The sequence below is a fragment of the Canis aureus genome, chromosome 5 (genome assembly GCF_053574225.1).
Source record: "Canis aureus isolate CA01 chromosome 5, VMU_Caureus_v.1.0, whole genome shotgun sequence".
In the NCBI taxonomy this organism is placed as follows: Eukaryota; Metazoa; Chordata; class Mammalia; order Carnivora; family Canidae; genus Canis; species Canis aureus.
This window is the reverse complement of record NC_135615.1, coordinates 23,069,075-23,085,472: the sequence shown is the minus strand read 5'-3', so window position 1 is coordinate 23,085,472 and position 16,398 is coordinate 23,069,075. Positions and strand designations below refer to the sequence as shown.

Here is a 16,398-nt window from a genome sequence, read left to right as displayed (position 1 = left end):
GTAGACAGTAAGAGCTTAATACTTCACACTGATGATGATACTGTAGCATCGCCAGAATGTGGTCCTTAGCTCCAAACATGCTTACATCTTACATCACTGGGTTACCTTTTAACTCCCACACAACAAAATTCCAGAAATGGAAGAATTTTAGATAAAGAAAGAGATAAGAAGAGGAAGGTGAACAAGTATTTATTGACTACCTTCTTACACAAGGTTCCATTTTTTTGCTCTTTAATAAACATCCTCTCATATAAAGAAAAAATAATATAGAAGAGTGAATTGATTCAGCCAGGATAACAAATGTTACTGTCATCATTTGGGACTAGAACCCATAAACTTCTGACTCCCACTGAAAAACAGCTAATGTCAAGGTTAGTTTAGGTGGTTCTTAACTCAACCTGATGCTCATTAATGAGTGTGATGGTGAAAGTATTGGGAACCTAAGTCTTCCTCAGTAAGAAAACACCTACCAATTTAATGAGAGCTCAGGAGAGATTTCTGTCTTACTTGTGCTTGCAAGCTTCATGGTGCTCTCCTTGAGTCTAAGTTAAGCCAAGTACCCCTTGATACTTCTCATACATAAACCTAGGGCAGCTGGGATTCTCTGGATATGTACAACTGCTTCCAAAATTTTTGACAAAACTTGTCTAAATATTTTATAGATACTACCCTTTGAGTGAGAAAAGGGTCATCACTCTGGTCATTACTCCCTTTTAATAGATGGTAAAAACGAGGTACAAGTCATTAGAGTGACTCGCTTAATCTTTCATGACACAATAGTATGCTCTGGCTCTTGCAGGCTAGTCTGCTGCTCGTCATAGGCTGAAAATGGTGCACTGTTCATGGCTAATGACCACCATTCATATATTGGTGGCAACTTCTAAGACAATTGGGTGGCACAAGTAGAAGGGGTCATCCGCTTAAGGGAATTTTATCCAGATGGATATGCAATTCGTGGAACAATAATACTGTTGACACAGAGCAGCGGCTCATCAAGGCAAAGCTGACCCCCAGCAGAAGTGTCAACTTGGAGAAAAAAGATTATTATAAGCTGGCTCTTGTTTATAAGGCTCAGGACCAACAGGAATAGAAGTCCTTCGTGGAGGCCCCTGGTCTCTGTGTCACTCATTAGGAAATACACCAACTGCTTCTCTATGCTTCCTATGCAGCAGTGCATCAGGCATCATGTGACTACACAGAACAAAAAGTAGCATCAGGCTGTTGCTATGGAAACCTCAGAACCATCTGAATTGCTATGGCATCATAAAAGCAAAATTCCAATCATCAGTCTTTAACTATAGGGCTGTTGAAATCTATCTCATATTTTTAGAATGTGTGACATTTAACACACTGATGAGTATTTCCAGCTTCAGAATACATTCCCTGCTTTCATATTTAGATGGGATTTTTCAGTTCAACTGGCTGGATTTTTTTTTTCTTCTTCTTCTGGTAAGTGTACTGTCTTCTTACAAGTGATTGCAGCTCTTTATATACTTATTTCCTAGATGTTGCTTAATTCGTGCCTCTTATTTTCTCTTTATTCTATAATTAAAATTATTTTCTCACTGGCTGCCTATCTCTGCTTCCCCCAGACTCTCTCTCCGTAGTTGTATGTTTCACATCTCCAGTCGACACATCATCCAGGTCTTAATCCCCACTGGTTTTAACTGATCACATTTTAAGCCTTAGCTGCTAATAATGAACAGTTCTGAGCCCCAGCCAAAGGTGCATAGCTGCTCCCCTGGTGATTCTTTATCTCTCAAGTCACCATTCCCTTATCATTCAAGGTGATCCCCATTTACTGACTTTTCCAGGCTTTGTATAAAATCTTTTTCTGGATCTGGAATAATAGGTATGTCATTTCCACTTTCCCCTGGGAGAACTGCTGACAGGATTTTGTTTAACTCTGTATACTCCTCATTTTGGGTGTAAGTGTCTACACGCACACACATGCTCACAAATATGTTGTTTATCTTGTTTGAAAGATGTTAAAAGAGATTGATCGGCTGTTAGAGATAACAACTCTTATAACCTAGTTAGCTTAGAAACTAGAAAAAGGGAAATTGTGAATATAGAGCCAGAAAATACAAATTCTGCTCAAGGAAAGCTGTTAAGGTAGTACACTGTTGTGTGGTAAGTGTCCTTCACATCCTTTTTGTTCATCCGGCACCAGCCTCTTCAAAGCTTTTGGTCTATGTAAGAGCATTCTCCTTTGAACCCCTTTCCTTACAAGAGTTTCAGGATCTCTTAAGGTTATTTATTTTCTTCTCCTCTTTAAACCTCTCCAAAGAAGTGCCTTCTCGATCTCTCCACAGCATTAAACAATAAGTTCCTGCACACTGGTAAGCATGGCATTACCAAGGTGTGACTTTCATCAGTGAATTTCCAGGAACTGACATCTCTGCCACTGCATTACTGAATTTAAAAGCATAATTCCTAGAAAGAGCGTTTAAGCATTTTTTGAGTCAACTCTTTCTTCCAGGGGTCACAAGAATCTTCCAGAGCATGATTTATTTATTTACTAGTATAATCACCCCCGCCCCCCAATATGCTGCAGTTGTCAGGATTGTGTACAGAGCAATGTGAACTAAACATATTTGCACACAGAGCAATGCCACAAAAAGAGATAAATAACAACCTGATTTGCTGATTCCAACATCAAGGACCGCACTGTTGTCCTCGTCGATATCTAGGTCAAGTTAAATACTATGTTCAGAAATTCCACTCTGGGCCAACCATGGCTAATCGTGTTTGGTGTCTGAATAAGATTTCTGGCAATCATGACCTGGTGAAGAACATGCTCTTGCTTCAGATGATTTTTAAACACATTTCTAGCATGTATAAACCAATGAACCATACTCTATCTTGGTTTATCCTGATATAAGGAATCAATCAGTCAATCAGTCAATTAAGAATAACGCATGCAGGGATGTGTCTTGCATTAATAACTATGCTATGGAGGCAATGAGAGAGTCTTTGCTGATACTGTTGCTTAAATGTTTAGGGTCTGCCGACCCTGTATTATCAATCAGACACTAAACTCCCAAGAAACAAAACTGGCACCCTACCTTGCCCTTTAACCTGGACAGTGTCTTATCATATACCAACTGTGCAGTAACAACTTAGGGAGTGAATGGAGAACTATAGGAATGCATGCAGAACCAGAGCCAGGTGAGTCTTCAGAAAGCTCACATATCTGTTGGGTAGGAAAGAAACTAGAAGCTATAATTAATAAAAGATGGTCTATGACACTGGAGACAAGATGCTGTAACAGATACCAGAAGTTCTATAAGAATGCAGAGAATGTAGAGAGTAAGTTAAAGAGAAGAATGCTTGGTGGAAGACTTTATGACTCCTAGGAAATGTGGTGTGGATTTTCCAAATAGGCAGAATCAGAGATGCAGGAGCAGAGACCAAACAGTGAAAGACTGAGTGTATGACCTCAAAGGGCAATCTATGCAGGGCAAGAGTGACAGAGGTTCTTGCTTAGATACCACTGCATGTGGGGACTGTTTGTCAGAAATTGTCACTTCGATCTCTATGCATTTAGGTTGCCACTTCCATAATAATTCAAGTGTTTCTTTAAACCTGAGGTTCTAAAAAAAATAAATTAAAAAAAAAAACACCTGAGGTTCTATAAAGGCAAGAAGATTCATAGAAAAAACTGAATACCATGGAATGAGCAACAGAAGCCTTTTTAATCAATTATCGTAAACATAGCACATCAGCAATAAACTAAAAATTACACATACATGTACATATACATCTGCATATATACATATAAGAAATGATACATCGGTGTAGTCAGTTAGATTGCTACTTAGAGTTCTTTTTTTATAATTTTTTTTGTCTTTCTGATAACCTTATGTGTGTGTGTGTGTGTGTGTGTTTAAGATTTTATTTATTTATTCATGAGAGACAGAGAGAGAAAGAGAGGCAGAGACACAGGCAGAGGGAGAAGCAGGCTCCATGCAGGAGCCTGATGTGGGACTTGATCCCGGGACTCCAGGATCATGCCCTAGGCCGAAGGCAGGCGCTAAACTGCTGAGCCACCCAGGGATCCCTACTTAGAGTTTTTTGAACAAACATGTCTGCTTAGAAATATTGCTGTGAAGTTCTACAGTCAACTCCAGCCTCCTCTTACCAAGCCACTAGCACACTTCTCAGTTTGGTGAGACTGAGGGATGTGTATTGCCCCTTTCCAAGACCTCTTTGTTCTTCTTCCCAGATAGTTTCTGTTGTGACCACTGAACACATGGATATCCGCTCCTTCCTATGTCCCATACTTATCTGAAAGTCACCCTGTGTAAAATGGATATACACATACCATGGAAATTACCATTCTTTCTCTAATTCCTTTTTAAAAAAGGAATTTTTATGAGTCAGATTTTATGACTAGCTCTATATGTTGGTGAAGGTACAAAAATATAAATAAAGACCTCAGGTAGGTTCAAGCCTTTCATCATGCACTTTGTAAAATGATCTGCTGCTGCCTGCTGATGCCCAGGGATGATTCCTGACCTCTATTGTCATGCAAAGATTGGTGTGTGTATGTACGTGTGTGCATGTGAGCATGTGTGTATGTGTTGGGGGGGATGGACCTTCACAAACATCCTCTCTCATTATTCGAAAAGGAACATTTACTACCATTTCGCACTCACCCATCCTCCTGCTCAACCCGCTGTGCATCACCTCCATCCCTGCCAAGTGCCCCAACCTCACCGTTTGCTGTTAGACTGATCCATGATCACTTAGGTATGTGCAGAATGCTGTACCTTAGCATTTGGATTTTCTTCCTTTTATTGAAGTGAAATTCACATAATATAAAATAAACCATTTTAATGTGAACAACTCAGTGGTATTTATTACATTCATAATGTTGGGGAACCACCGCTGTTCTCTAGTTCGGTGTTCTGTCTCTAAAGATTCACTTATCGTGGCATTTCATATGAATGGGACCATATAACATGTGACCGCTTTTCATCTAGCTTCTTTTGTGTAGCATAAAGTTTTTGAAATGCATCCATGTTATAGCATCATCAGTGCTTTATTCCTTTTTGTTAATGATTTCCATTATATGTATGTACCATAATCTGTTTATTGAATCTGCAGTTGACATGTGGGCTGTTTTCTGCCTTTTAGCTACTATCAATAGTGTTGCTATAAACACACATGTACATGTATTTGTTTGAATACCTGTTTGAAGTTTTGGGGCATATATAGGAGTGGAATTGCAGGGTCACAGAGTAATTACATGTTTAACTTTTTGAGGAACCACCCAATTACTTCCCACGACAATCGCACCAATAGCCACATGTTAGCTGGAAAATAATGAGAGCCCTAGGAAATCTTAGGTAGATTTCTAAAGCTACTCTCTGACCCATTCTGTCCCCCCAGCATGTGCCTGGGGGGACAGAACCAGCTGTGTGTGCTTCCTGACAGGAAAGACAAGTTTCATCTTCCCTAGTAAAACAAGAACCCATAGGCAGACGCCATGACTAGGTAAGAGGAGAAATACAAGAGGTCAGTGAATGTGTGGCAAAGTCAATCAAAGCTTTAAGAATGGCCTTCCCTTTGATGTACAGAAATTATCCTGAGGAAGTTATCTAAGATGGTATAAATACTGACATACAGGGAAATTATTATGGAATTATTTTCATAGTGAAACTTTAAATGTCCAACCTGTGAGAATATTCAATTATGTCAAGGTACATCCAACCAACTTTTATTTTATTTATTTATTTTTATTTTATTTTATATTTTAAAAAGATTTTATTTATTTATTCATAGACAGAGAGAGAGAGAGAGAGAGGCAGAGACACAGGCAGAGGGAGAGGCAGGCCCCATGCAGGGAGCCCGATGTGGGACTCGATCCCGGGTCTCCAGGATCACACCTCAGCTGCAGTGGTGCCAAACCACTGCGCCACCGGGGCTGCCTATTTATTTACTTTTAAATATTTTATTTATTTGTTCATGAGAGTCACAGAGAGAGAAGCAGAGACACAGGCCGAGGGAGAAGCAGGCTCCATGCAGGGAGCCCAACATGGGACTCGATCCCGGGTCTCCAGGATCACACCCTGGACTGAAGGCGGTACTAAACCGTTGAGCCACCCGGGCTCCCCCCAACCAACTTATAAACACTATTTTATCTGAGAAAGTACTCATGATAGAATATTAATTGCAGCAACAGTTAATCACAACTACATATTATGATGTCAAGTTATAAAGATGATGTTATAGACTTATACACAAACACACGTGTGTGTGTGTGTGTGTGTGTGTGTGAGTGGATGTGTCTGCATCCATATGTGTCTGAAAAACAGAAGGAAGTATGCCAAAATATTTACAATGGGATCCTCTGTGATTGTTTTTCTTCATTTTTATATTTATTTCCATTTTCCAGATTCCCTACCACGAAATTCTAGGACAAAAACAAACAAACAATAAAGCACAGAGATGATGTCATAATATTCATTGCTTCTTCAGTAATCTATCTGTCTATACCCTCCTTCATTCTTCGTCAAGCACATACTGAGCTCTTTCTCTTCTAACACAGCTGGACTGGGCAATGTGGGAGGGATGGTAAAAAACAAAAACAAAAACAAACTAGGAGCGATCTTATTTTTAGGAACTTTTAATTTCTGACATGTCAAGAGGATGACATTTCTGAAACCCTGTATTTCATGATCCCCTCTCTCCTCTCCTTAAACAAAATTTAAAAGCTTCTTTTTATTCTCAGCAAACATTGTTCTATTTATATTTTAAATGTCCTTTGAAAAATGCCTCATCTGATCTTGCAGATACTGTTCCATGAAAATGATGAACCACATCTGGTTTTGCAGAGGAATGCCCCCATTCCACTTTAGATTGGTCATATCATGACACAATCATCTCTCTGATCACTTATATTTTTCCTTCTTTCCTTAAAAGTGAGATAATGATTCTTATTCTCAGGACAGGTTTAAAAAGAACAATGAGAATTATTATTAGTAGTATCCGTTATTTACTTCTTTATATCGAAAATAATCTAACATACTCCCTTGACATTCCTTTTTATGTAGGCTAGATGTCCTAATTTTTATTTTTGCTTGGGCTGAAGAGCCCAGAGGGGTTAAGGATATTGCCTATTATAATCTAGTAAATTAGAAATGGAGCAAGAACAGGAAACCAAATCTCTAAAATCTGGCCCAGCATTTTAGTGAAATTTAAAAAGAAAAACATACCTAGGAGAGAAGCCTATCTGCATCAGATAGTAAATCTTTCTCACAAAAGCAAAATGCCTCCCCTGTGATTCCTTGCATGAAAAATCAGTTACCATCAGGAAATAGCAGAGGGACTCAGAGCTGCAGTTATAGATTGGAACCTACCTGTAAAAATTATTTCCCCAAGGTTCTCCATTTATTCTGTTCTCTCCTCAGATAATAAATAAACTTGCTCAGTTTTGCACATCAAGTCTGACTCATCTTGCTGCGAGAACTCCAGGTGTCCCCTCTTATAGGCAGAGTCAAGCTGGGTCCAATCCATTGCACAAATGCCAGCGACAGCAGTGGTAATATTCACTACTGAAAGGACCAGAGTGAAACTGGCTCCTTTTCTGAGGGTGTATCCAATTATAAACATAAAAGTAGCAACTCCTTGAATGAGGTGCATCCTCCACCATGTGTACAGCCCAGAAGAAGTTACACAGAGGAAGGTGGAGATTGTCTGCTCTGTCCTGGTTTCTTGTGCCTACACTGTACAAAACAAACTAAGAACCTGAACCAAGTCGTTCTTTGCCACTTTGCAACATTGAAATTTTTCATTCCACATATTCAGAGAGCAGTTTTTTTGTCTATTAGCTTTGTGTGAGAGGTCAGTAAAGGCAGAGATTCAATGAAGACTTTCCCAAGGAAGGCAAGTCAGTCAAAAAGGCCAGGAACTGCAGAAACATATTCTGATTCTAATGTGAAAAGACTTCCAGCAAAGGGGTGACTGGGTGGCTCAGTCGGTTGAGCATCAGACTCTTGATGTGGGCTCAGGTCATGATCTCAGGGTCTTAAGTCCTGTGTAGGGCTCTGTGCTAGGTGTGGGGCTTGCTTAGAATTCTCTATCTCCCTCTCCCTCCACCCCTCTCCTCACCACATGTGCACACACACACTCCCTCTCTAGGAAAAAAGAAAGCCTGCCAGCATGTCAACAACTGTGCACGCACACACACATAGAGGCACATGCACATGCCTAAGGGAAATATGACAATCTCATCAGTAGAAACTTGGGATACTGGGGTCAACTGAAACCAGGAATTCACATCAACTCAAACTTGATCTATTCAAACTATGACTTCCCTTCCAAGGACTGATCCCAGAGTCTGCCCTTCAGCCATGAACCCAACAGCTCAAGCTTCACCAGTTCCAGATAGGTTGTAAAACATTAAAATGTGCCCATTATCAAATAACTTTGGGGCGTATGACAACCATGAGAGTTTCAAATCAAAGCCTAAAATTCAATTTAAATCAAAATCTGAAGGCTCTATTTTTATAAAAGGACAAAAAAAATCAAGCACAAAACAAAATAGTATCTTGTAAGTACATCATAGATATGGAGAGACGTCGACCTCAGGGGGGTTGGAAAGTATGCATCACAGCAGAGTCTATAGTGTACTTCTATTTATCTTTATTTGATGTTTAATTAGACATGCCTTTCTTAATGTAAGTTGCTGACCCAAAGAAATTTCTCAATAAATGTTAACTATTACTGTTAACTATTAGCTTACTGGTGCTAACAATGATAACTTGAATTCAGATAAAGTGGTAGGCAATTCCCTTCCATCCTCTGTGTCCAGCCTTAGTTCCCTAAATGGAGTGGACAACATTCTTGTCCAGGGGAGGGATGATGTAGAACGGGCACCAAGGCCAGGCAGCAAAGTCAGACAACTCTGCCTAGGGTGGGGTGATGCAACCCCAGGAGTTTGCCAGCCCAGTCTCCATGAATCGGAAACCAACCAGTTGGGAGATCCTAGCATTGTTACTAGTGTCATTAATGTCTCAGCCCATCACAACACCCAGAATAGTCCCTATGGATATTTAAGTCAGCTCAGAAAGCTGCCACCAGGTGGTGCCATATCAAGACTGGGACAGGAAGTCCAGCTAAGAAACTCCCTGCTGTCTGGTTGCTCACATGTTGAATTCATTATCCTCACAGATAAGGAACTTCATATTTTACACGATCGACAAACTGGGAGTTACTGTGTTATGGCTGTTGTGTTATGATGACTTTTAAGGGTGAAAGAAGACACTATAATAATGGAGCAAAAAATAAACCGAAATTATTCAGGGCAAGTAGGATACATGGTCACCCTAGTTATGGCAAGGTTTACACTATTATTTTTTTTTATTATGACTACTATTATCTTTATGCCATGATATTGCTTTATTTTTATATTTTATTTATTTTATTTTATTTTTTTGCAGTGAGAGAAGGAGCAAGTGATGTTGAGTACGACAGACAAAGTTAGTGGTACCCCCCAGGGCCCATACCTGTCTAGGACCATGATACTGCATTGAAGTTATTTGTAATACATGTAAACTTCGCTGCCTCAAATGCCAACTTCCTGCTAATGCCTGAGTGTCTACGGCTTACTAACCCTGGAAAATGAGCGGATCATGTATGTGAGCCTTGGGAAACAAGGAGCCCCAAACCATCTCAAAGAGAAAAGGCCTTTTTCACTACCCAGCACATGCTGTGCCAGCTCAAACTTGTTTCCTGATATTTCTACTCTGGCTCCTTGGTGAATCTGGAGTCTGTAAGACACACAATATGCCATCGCGGTTGCTTCCTGATACTCACTCTCAGTCCAGCAAAATACATCCTTGTAGGAAATGTGCCTGCAGAGCTTCCTGGGGTCACCAGACCTTCCAAGTACTCCTCAGAGTGTAAGAGGAAGCAGCAGGTACCAGTGGAGAGTGGCTACCTGGACATGTGGAAGATCCTTTTCCTTGGGATTCCTCCAAGAGCGGATCTCTGCCGGGACCAGATGAGCATGGAGTCTTGGGGTGAGGGAGATGTGGGCATTAATGTCAGGTGGCCTCGCTGGGAGCTGAAAGCTGATGAGGTCTGGGATGCTGAGGCACTGCCATGCCATCACTACGAGGCAGTGGGACGGGCGAAAGTCAAACCAGGCCTACCCGGACCTCTGATGCGCCATGGCTGCTTGGAAAGTTCTCTTTGTCAGACCAGATGAGAGCAAGGCCTGACGGAGGGGCCCACACAGGTTCATTAAGATCCAGCCAAAGGGAAGAGGAGATGCTCAAGGCTCTTAGTGATCAGGGGACTCGATGACAAGGACAGTGAGGCTTCTGGGGAGCAAGCCAGTTTCACAGGGGACTTTGTAAATTCCCCACATCCTTGATTTTTGTGATTTTGTTTCCTCCCATTTCCCCCATACCCTTCTTCTCTGATTTTGCCATCATTTTATCTTAGCACAGGTACATTTTGTTGGACAAGTCAGTAACTCATCATTACTTTGGGATCTTACTGACATTACAGGCACTGATTAATATGTTTCTTCCCTCTTTCTGCTGTACGCTATCCTGGAGTTTCCTACAAAACGTGGGCTCTGCATCTAGACAGATCTAACTGAACTTAAATTCCAGCTCCATGATTTTATGAGTGGTGAGGATGTTCAGTTTCTAACCTCATGAAATCTGAGGTCTAAGAGTGCCTGCCTTACGGGCCTGCGGGAAATGTAAATGAAACCCTGCCCTGGAAGCACTTAGTACATGGCCCGTCATTCATTCTTTAAATGCCTAATAAGTGCTAGTTAGTATTCTTTCATTATCCCTGTTGTTTTATGTGAACGCTAATATGTATTAGGTTTTTAATCATCTAACTTATTTTTGGTGAGAACATTTAAGTTTTACTCTCTTAGCAAATCTCAGTGATATAACCGAGTCTTATCAACAACAGTCATCCTGCTTTACATGGGCTCTTCAGACCTTATTTATCATTTTTAAAAAAGGTTTATTGATTGATTTGAGAGAGACAGAGAGAGAGAGAGAGAGAAAGGGAGAGAGAGAGAGACTCAGTGCACGGGGAGGGGCGGAGTGAGAGGGAGAGAAGCAGGCTCCACTAAGTGTGGAGCCAGATGCGGGACTCCATCTCACAACCCTGAGATCAAGACTTGAGCTAAAATCAAGAGTCGGAAGCTTAAGTGACTGAGCCACCCAGGTGCCCCCAGACCTTATTCATCTTAAAGCTGAGATTCGGTCCCCTTTTACCACTATTCCCGCCACCCCCTGACAACCACTTTTCTACTCTGTTTCTATGGGTTTGACTCATATGTGTTTTTCTTTTTTGGTTCCACATATAAATGACATCATGTAGTATTTGTCTTTGTCTGGCTTATTTCACTAATTTGCTTATTAGTTACACATTTCTCTATTCTTGTATTCTCATTTGTTTTAATTTACTCTTATTGCCATTTTAATTTCAATCTTCACCTTTCATTTTTTAATTTTTTCCTGATGTGAAGAAAAAATATTCCCCAAAAGGTATTTTTGACCAAAAAAAAAAACAAAAACCTATATTGTGTAAACCCTTCCCACCTTCTAGAGGAGAGAATGATCATTTTTATTGGCAGGGCAATGGTGAAGGGGTGCAAGATTAGAGCAGTTAACACAGTGTTGTTCATTTTAAAAAGGAGGAGGCAGCTCTAGAAGGGGTCCAGGGAGAAGAGACTGGTGGACGGAAAGAGATTTCGCGGGCATTCTGAGTGGAAGGGAATCGCACAGTGCTGCCCAGTCTGCAATGTAATCACCTCTCAGACACCTCCACAGAACTTTCAATATGATCTGTATGGTTCATCATGCCAGTAATTAATCTCTCATTTCTCAGTTTCAAATCTACCCTTCCAGATACTTTCTCCTGCTGCCTGGGCAGCTATCCAGGTCAGCAAGACCCTCCGCTTCTCTCTGAGGCTCTGCGCACCTGGGAAATCAGAAAAAAGCTGCAAACCTGGAGAGGTAGCGGGGCTCCTTTCTTCCTGTCTGCCTCTTGTTCTGTCTACATCCCTGCAGTCCAGCTGCCTCCACCTGCCAGAGCATTAGGGTCCAGCAACAGCAGCAGCTGAATCCACTTTGCAGGTTTTCCAGCAGCGACAGAATGAGCCTTATGATGATGGGCTCAAAGACACCAATGCCTCCTCCTTAGAGATGAAGGTCCAAGCCCACAGACCCCTCCTTCCTGCTAGCACCCAGGGTCCCCTCTTCAGAGTTTCAGCTCCATGCCTCCAGGCTTCTCAGACTGATGGTCCCAGCTTGTCCCTTGGCTCCCCTATCCCAGGAACGGTAACTGTGTCCTGCAACGGCCACCTCTTTGATCTCTTTGTTTCCCCCTCGTTGCCCTCCAAGTCACCCAATTAATGATTCTTTATGCCAAGTTCTCACTGTTCAAATAACTGGCATGGGCTCCATCCCCTAACTGGACCTGGACTGATACACCTTCTGATGTATAAAAAGTGCATTTTCTTCTTGGGAGGATGGCAAACAATTCTGAGTATGCCTTTGGCGTTGGCTGGGTGGATGAAATCATCTCGTCTCAGAAAGTGACAGTCCTGTTTGAGTTATCCTCGTGTTGCCTGCCCCTTCAATTACCTTTTGTTTCCATGATCTTTGAATCTACTTTTCATTATGTCCAACAAAAAGCGTGGTCTGAGAGACAAAAGCTCCTAACCAAACCGAGGAAACTGCTGCTCTGCTCTGCAGATGATACTGGAGCCACCCTGAGAAATGAGGGTGCTCCTGGTCAAGACCTCGCTGCAGCTGTGAGTCTCTCTATACAGGTGCCATGTGGCATTATTGCAGTAGGCTTGCTCCCTGACACCTCACACTAACCACTCCATGTAGGAGGACTTCCATGTTTTTGAAATCCACAGATGGGACACATAGATGGCTCAGTGGTTGAGCATCTGTCTTCGGCTCAGGGTGTGATCCCAAGGGTTCTGGGACCAAGTCCCCACAGGGAGCCTGCTTCTTCCTCTGCCCATGTCTCTGCCACTCTGTGTCTCTCATGAATAAATAAATAAATAAAATCTTTGGGGGAAAAAAAAGAAAGAAAGAAATCCACAGAGAGCCATTGGATTTTGGAAACCAAGTCAATGGTGTACTGCAAGGCAATGGTGGACGGGAGTGTGCAACCAGTGTGCAGCAGCGTCCTGTCTGTGCCAGGACTGACTTTGGCCAAGAAGCAGGAAGTGGTGATGCCCTGGGGATACTGAAGACAGGAAAGTTGCTCTGAGGTGTCTATACAATGATGGCTGTCCTCACCCCAAGCACCTGGTTCTGACTGAATAGTCACCATGTGGCTCATGACTGTGTTTCTTACATTTTTTTTTAATTTATTTATGATGGTCACAGAGAGAGAGAGAGAGAGAGTGAGAGAGGCAGAGACACAGGCAGAGGGAGAAGCAGGCTCCATGCACCGGGAGCCCGATGTGGGATTCGATCCCGGGTCTCCAGGATTGCGCCCTGGGCCAAAGGCAGGTGCCAAACCGCTGCACCACCCAGGGATCCCTGACTGGGTGTTTCTAACTTGTGCTATCACACACATGGCAGGGGGCATCCAATGAACATCTGACTCAAAATAATAGTAGATTCTGGAAAGCATCTAGATCCTAGAAAGTAGGCAGTGATGTTATTAATCAACAATAACACTGCCAAATGGCTTCTGCCACTGATCACACACAGAACAGATATTAACTCTGCTAATTTACTTCCATTTCCTTACAGTCCTGTTTGGGTTTTGAATCAGTTAAGTGCTTCCCACAGACGTCACATGCCTTGTGTGTCATCTTGCCATTTGGCTCTGTTCAAACTTTATTAGAAATCTTTGCCATTTTCCCCTTTCTTCCGTTTATGCATTTACAGGGAGGAGTAGCGGATGGAAGAGGTCTTTCTAGGCAATGGGAAATTAGTGTTGTACTTTGGATAGCCAACTTTCTCATTCAACCAGGTGCCTTTACTTTGAGAAATTACTGGAAAGAAGAAAGGGAGGCTCCTTTAAAAATGTCACTAAGTCCATCCAGAAATAATGATTAATTAGGAGAATGAGGCTCTTTGGAAGAGTGGAAACTATGCAGGCTAAACAATCTTCTGTCAAGGTGAGCTGCCAGAGTCAGGGTTCACCCCTTCTCCCCACCTGTAAAATGAGTGAACGAGGCCCCATTTCACCCAGGAAAAAGAGAAAACCCATTTGGGGCCCTTGGGTTCCTTTTGCAGCGCCTTCTTTTTTTCTTCATAAGGTTTCATTTTTTATTTTTCTATGTGGGCACATCATAGAAGCTGTCATACTTGATCAGCGCCTGGAGAGAAAGATGAAAACGTCACGCTCACATCTGTGGAGCTGGGATGAACAGGGAGAAATCGAGAAGATTAAGCAGAGAGCTTTCATGCCCGAGATAACCCAGCTGTGTGAAAAATCAAGTCTATTGAACACGAAAGCACTGAACCACCAAAATAACTGCTTTAACCAGGAAGGAAGGGAATAAATGCCCCAGCAAAGCACAGACAGTGACGCAGACTCGGCCGCATTTCAAACAAATTCATGACTCTCTCTCCACCCCTGAGGCGCCTCTGCCTCTGTCCTACTAAAGTTCTGCTCACTCCTTCTTTTTTGAATAAACAGTAACACCTTACTTCTGTGAGGCTGTATAAATTGCAAACCTTCTAAACCAGGAGTTGGGCTTTCAACATTGTTAGCCATAAAACTAAAAAGCTTTTTATCATCTGTAACCTCCCTGCTACCCAATGCGGCAGCCAACAGCCATAGGTGACCATTTACATTAATTAGGATAGGGGCCGGTGGGGGCTCTGTTGGTTAAGTGATCAACTCTTGATTTTGGCTCAGGTCATTATCTCATGGTCGTGATATCGAGCCCTGTGTTGGGCTCCACACCTAGTGTCAAGCATGCCTGGGATTCTTTCTCTCCCTCTGCTTCTCCTCACCCCTCGCTCATGCCCTCTCTAAAAACAAACAAACATATATTAATCAGGATAAAATAAATGTAAAGATCCAATTGCTCAGATGCACCAGCCCATTTCAAGTACTCGACAGCCACGTGTGACTCGTGGCTACTGGACTGGCCAGCATCCAGACAACATTTCCATCACTGAGGAAAGTTCTTTAGGAAATGAAAGGATGATAGGGCTCCATTTCCAGAATGCAATTATTTCTATTCCTATGATCCTATGAGCTCTCTGACACTCTGAGCATCTGCTCTACCCAGGGCTGCTGATATTCCTATGGATGGCGGGATCAGATGCCAGGAATTCCTCAGGGCTTGGGTGACTCAGGTTATTCAGAAACTGTGTTCAGTCTTGCAGGCTATGAGGCCTCTGCTTCATGTGGGATGCAAAAAGAAATTTTTCTTCCTAATCTTCAAAGCAGCTTCCCACAATCCCTGTGATGGCTAATTGTGTCATTCCTGGCTAGACCATGGGGCGCCCTGACTAAACATTATTTCTGGGTGTGTCTGCGAGGGTGTTTCCAAATGAGATTGGCATTCGAATTGGTGAAGCCAGTAAAGCAGGTGATCCTCCCCAAAGTCAGTGGGCTTCATCCAATCCATTGAGGGCCTGAAGAGAACAAAAGGTGGAGGAAAGAAGAATTCACCCTGCCTCCTGAATGAGCTGGGACATCTTCTCTCACTCTCTCCTCCCTTGAACAGGGAGTTACACCATTAGCTCCTCTGGTTTCAGGCCTTTGCACTCGGACTGAATTATCCCACTGGCTTTTCGAGTCTCCAGCTTGCAGCTGCAGATCCTGAGATAATCACATGAGCCAATTCCAACCCCAGACATGTAACATAGGCAAGTGTCTCAACTGGAAAGAGCCTACATCCCTGGCATAAGCACCGGCTAGACCTGCCCTATGACCCAGCAATTGCACTGTTGGGGATTTACCCCAAAGATTCAGATGCAATGAAACGCCAGGACACCTGCACCCCGCTGTTTATAGCAGCAATGGCCACAATAGCCAAACTGTGGAAGGAGCCTCGGTGTCCATCGAAAGATGAATGGATAAAGAAGATGTGGTCTATGTATACAATGGAATATTCCTCAGCCATTAGAAACAACGAATACCCACCATTTGCTTCAACGTGGATGGAACTGGAGGGTATTATGCTGAGTGAAATAAGTCAATCGGAGAAGGACAAACATTATATGGTCTCATTCATTTGGGGAATATAAATAATAGTGAAAGGAATAGAAGGGAAGGGAGAAGAAATGGGTAGGAAATATCAGAAAGGGAGACAGAACATGAAGACTCCTAACTCTGGGAAACGAACTAGGGGTGGTGGAAGGGGAGGAGGGCAGGGGGTGGGGGTGAATGGGTGACGGGCACTGAGGGGGGCACTTGACGGGA

The 16,398-nt window shown here is 42.5% G+C and overlaps 1 protein-coding gene and 1 long non-coding RNA gene across 6 annotated transcripts in view; one reads left to right on the top strand and one right to left on the bottom strand.

The window, feature by feature from the left end:
• Window positions 1-16,398, bottom strand: part of FRMD4A (FERM domain containing 4A) — a 741,134-nt gene that overhangs the window by 472,625 nt on the left and 252,111 nt on the right. The window lies entirely within an intron of this gene.
• LOC144313824 (uncharacterized) lies at window positions 1,292-14,668 on the top strand. Its single transcript, XR_013379441.1, has 2 exons — window positions 1,292-1,449; window positions 9,450-14,668. It is a non-coding gene; the product is annotated as an uncharacterized LOC144313824 (long non-coding RNA).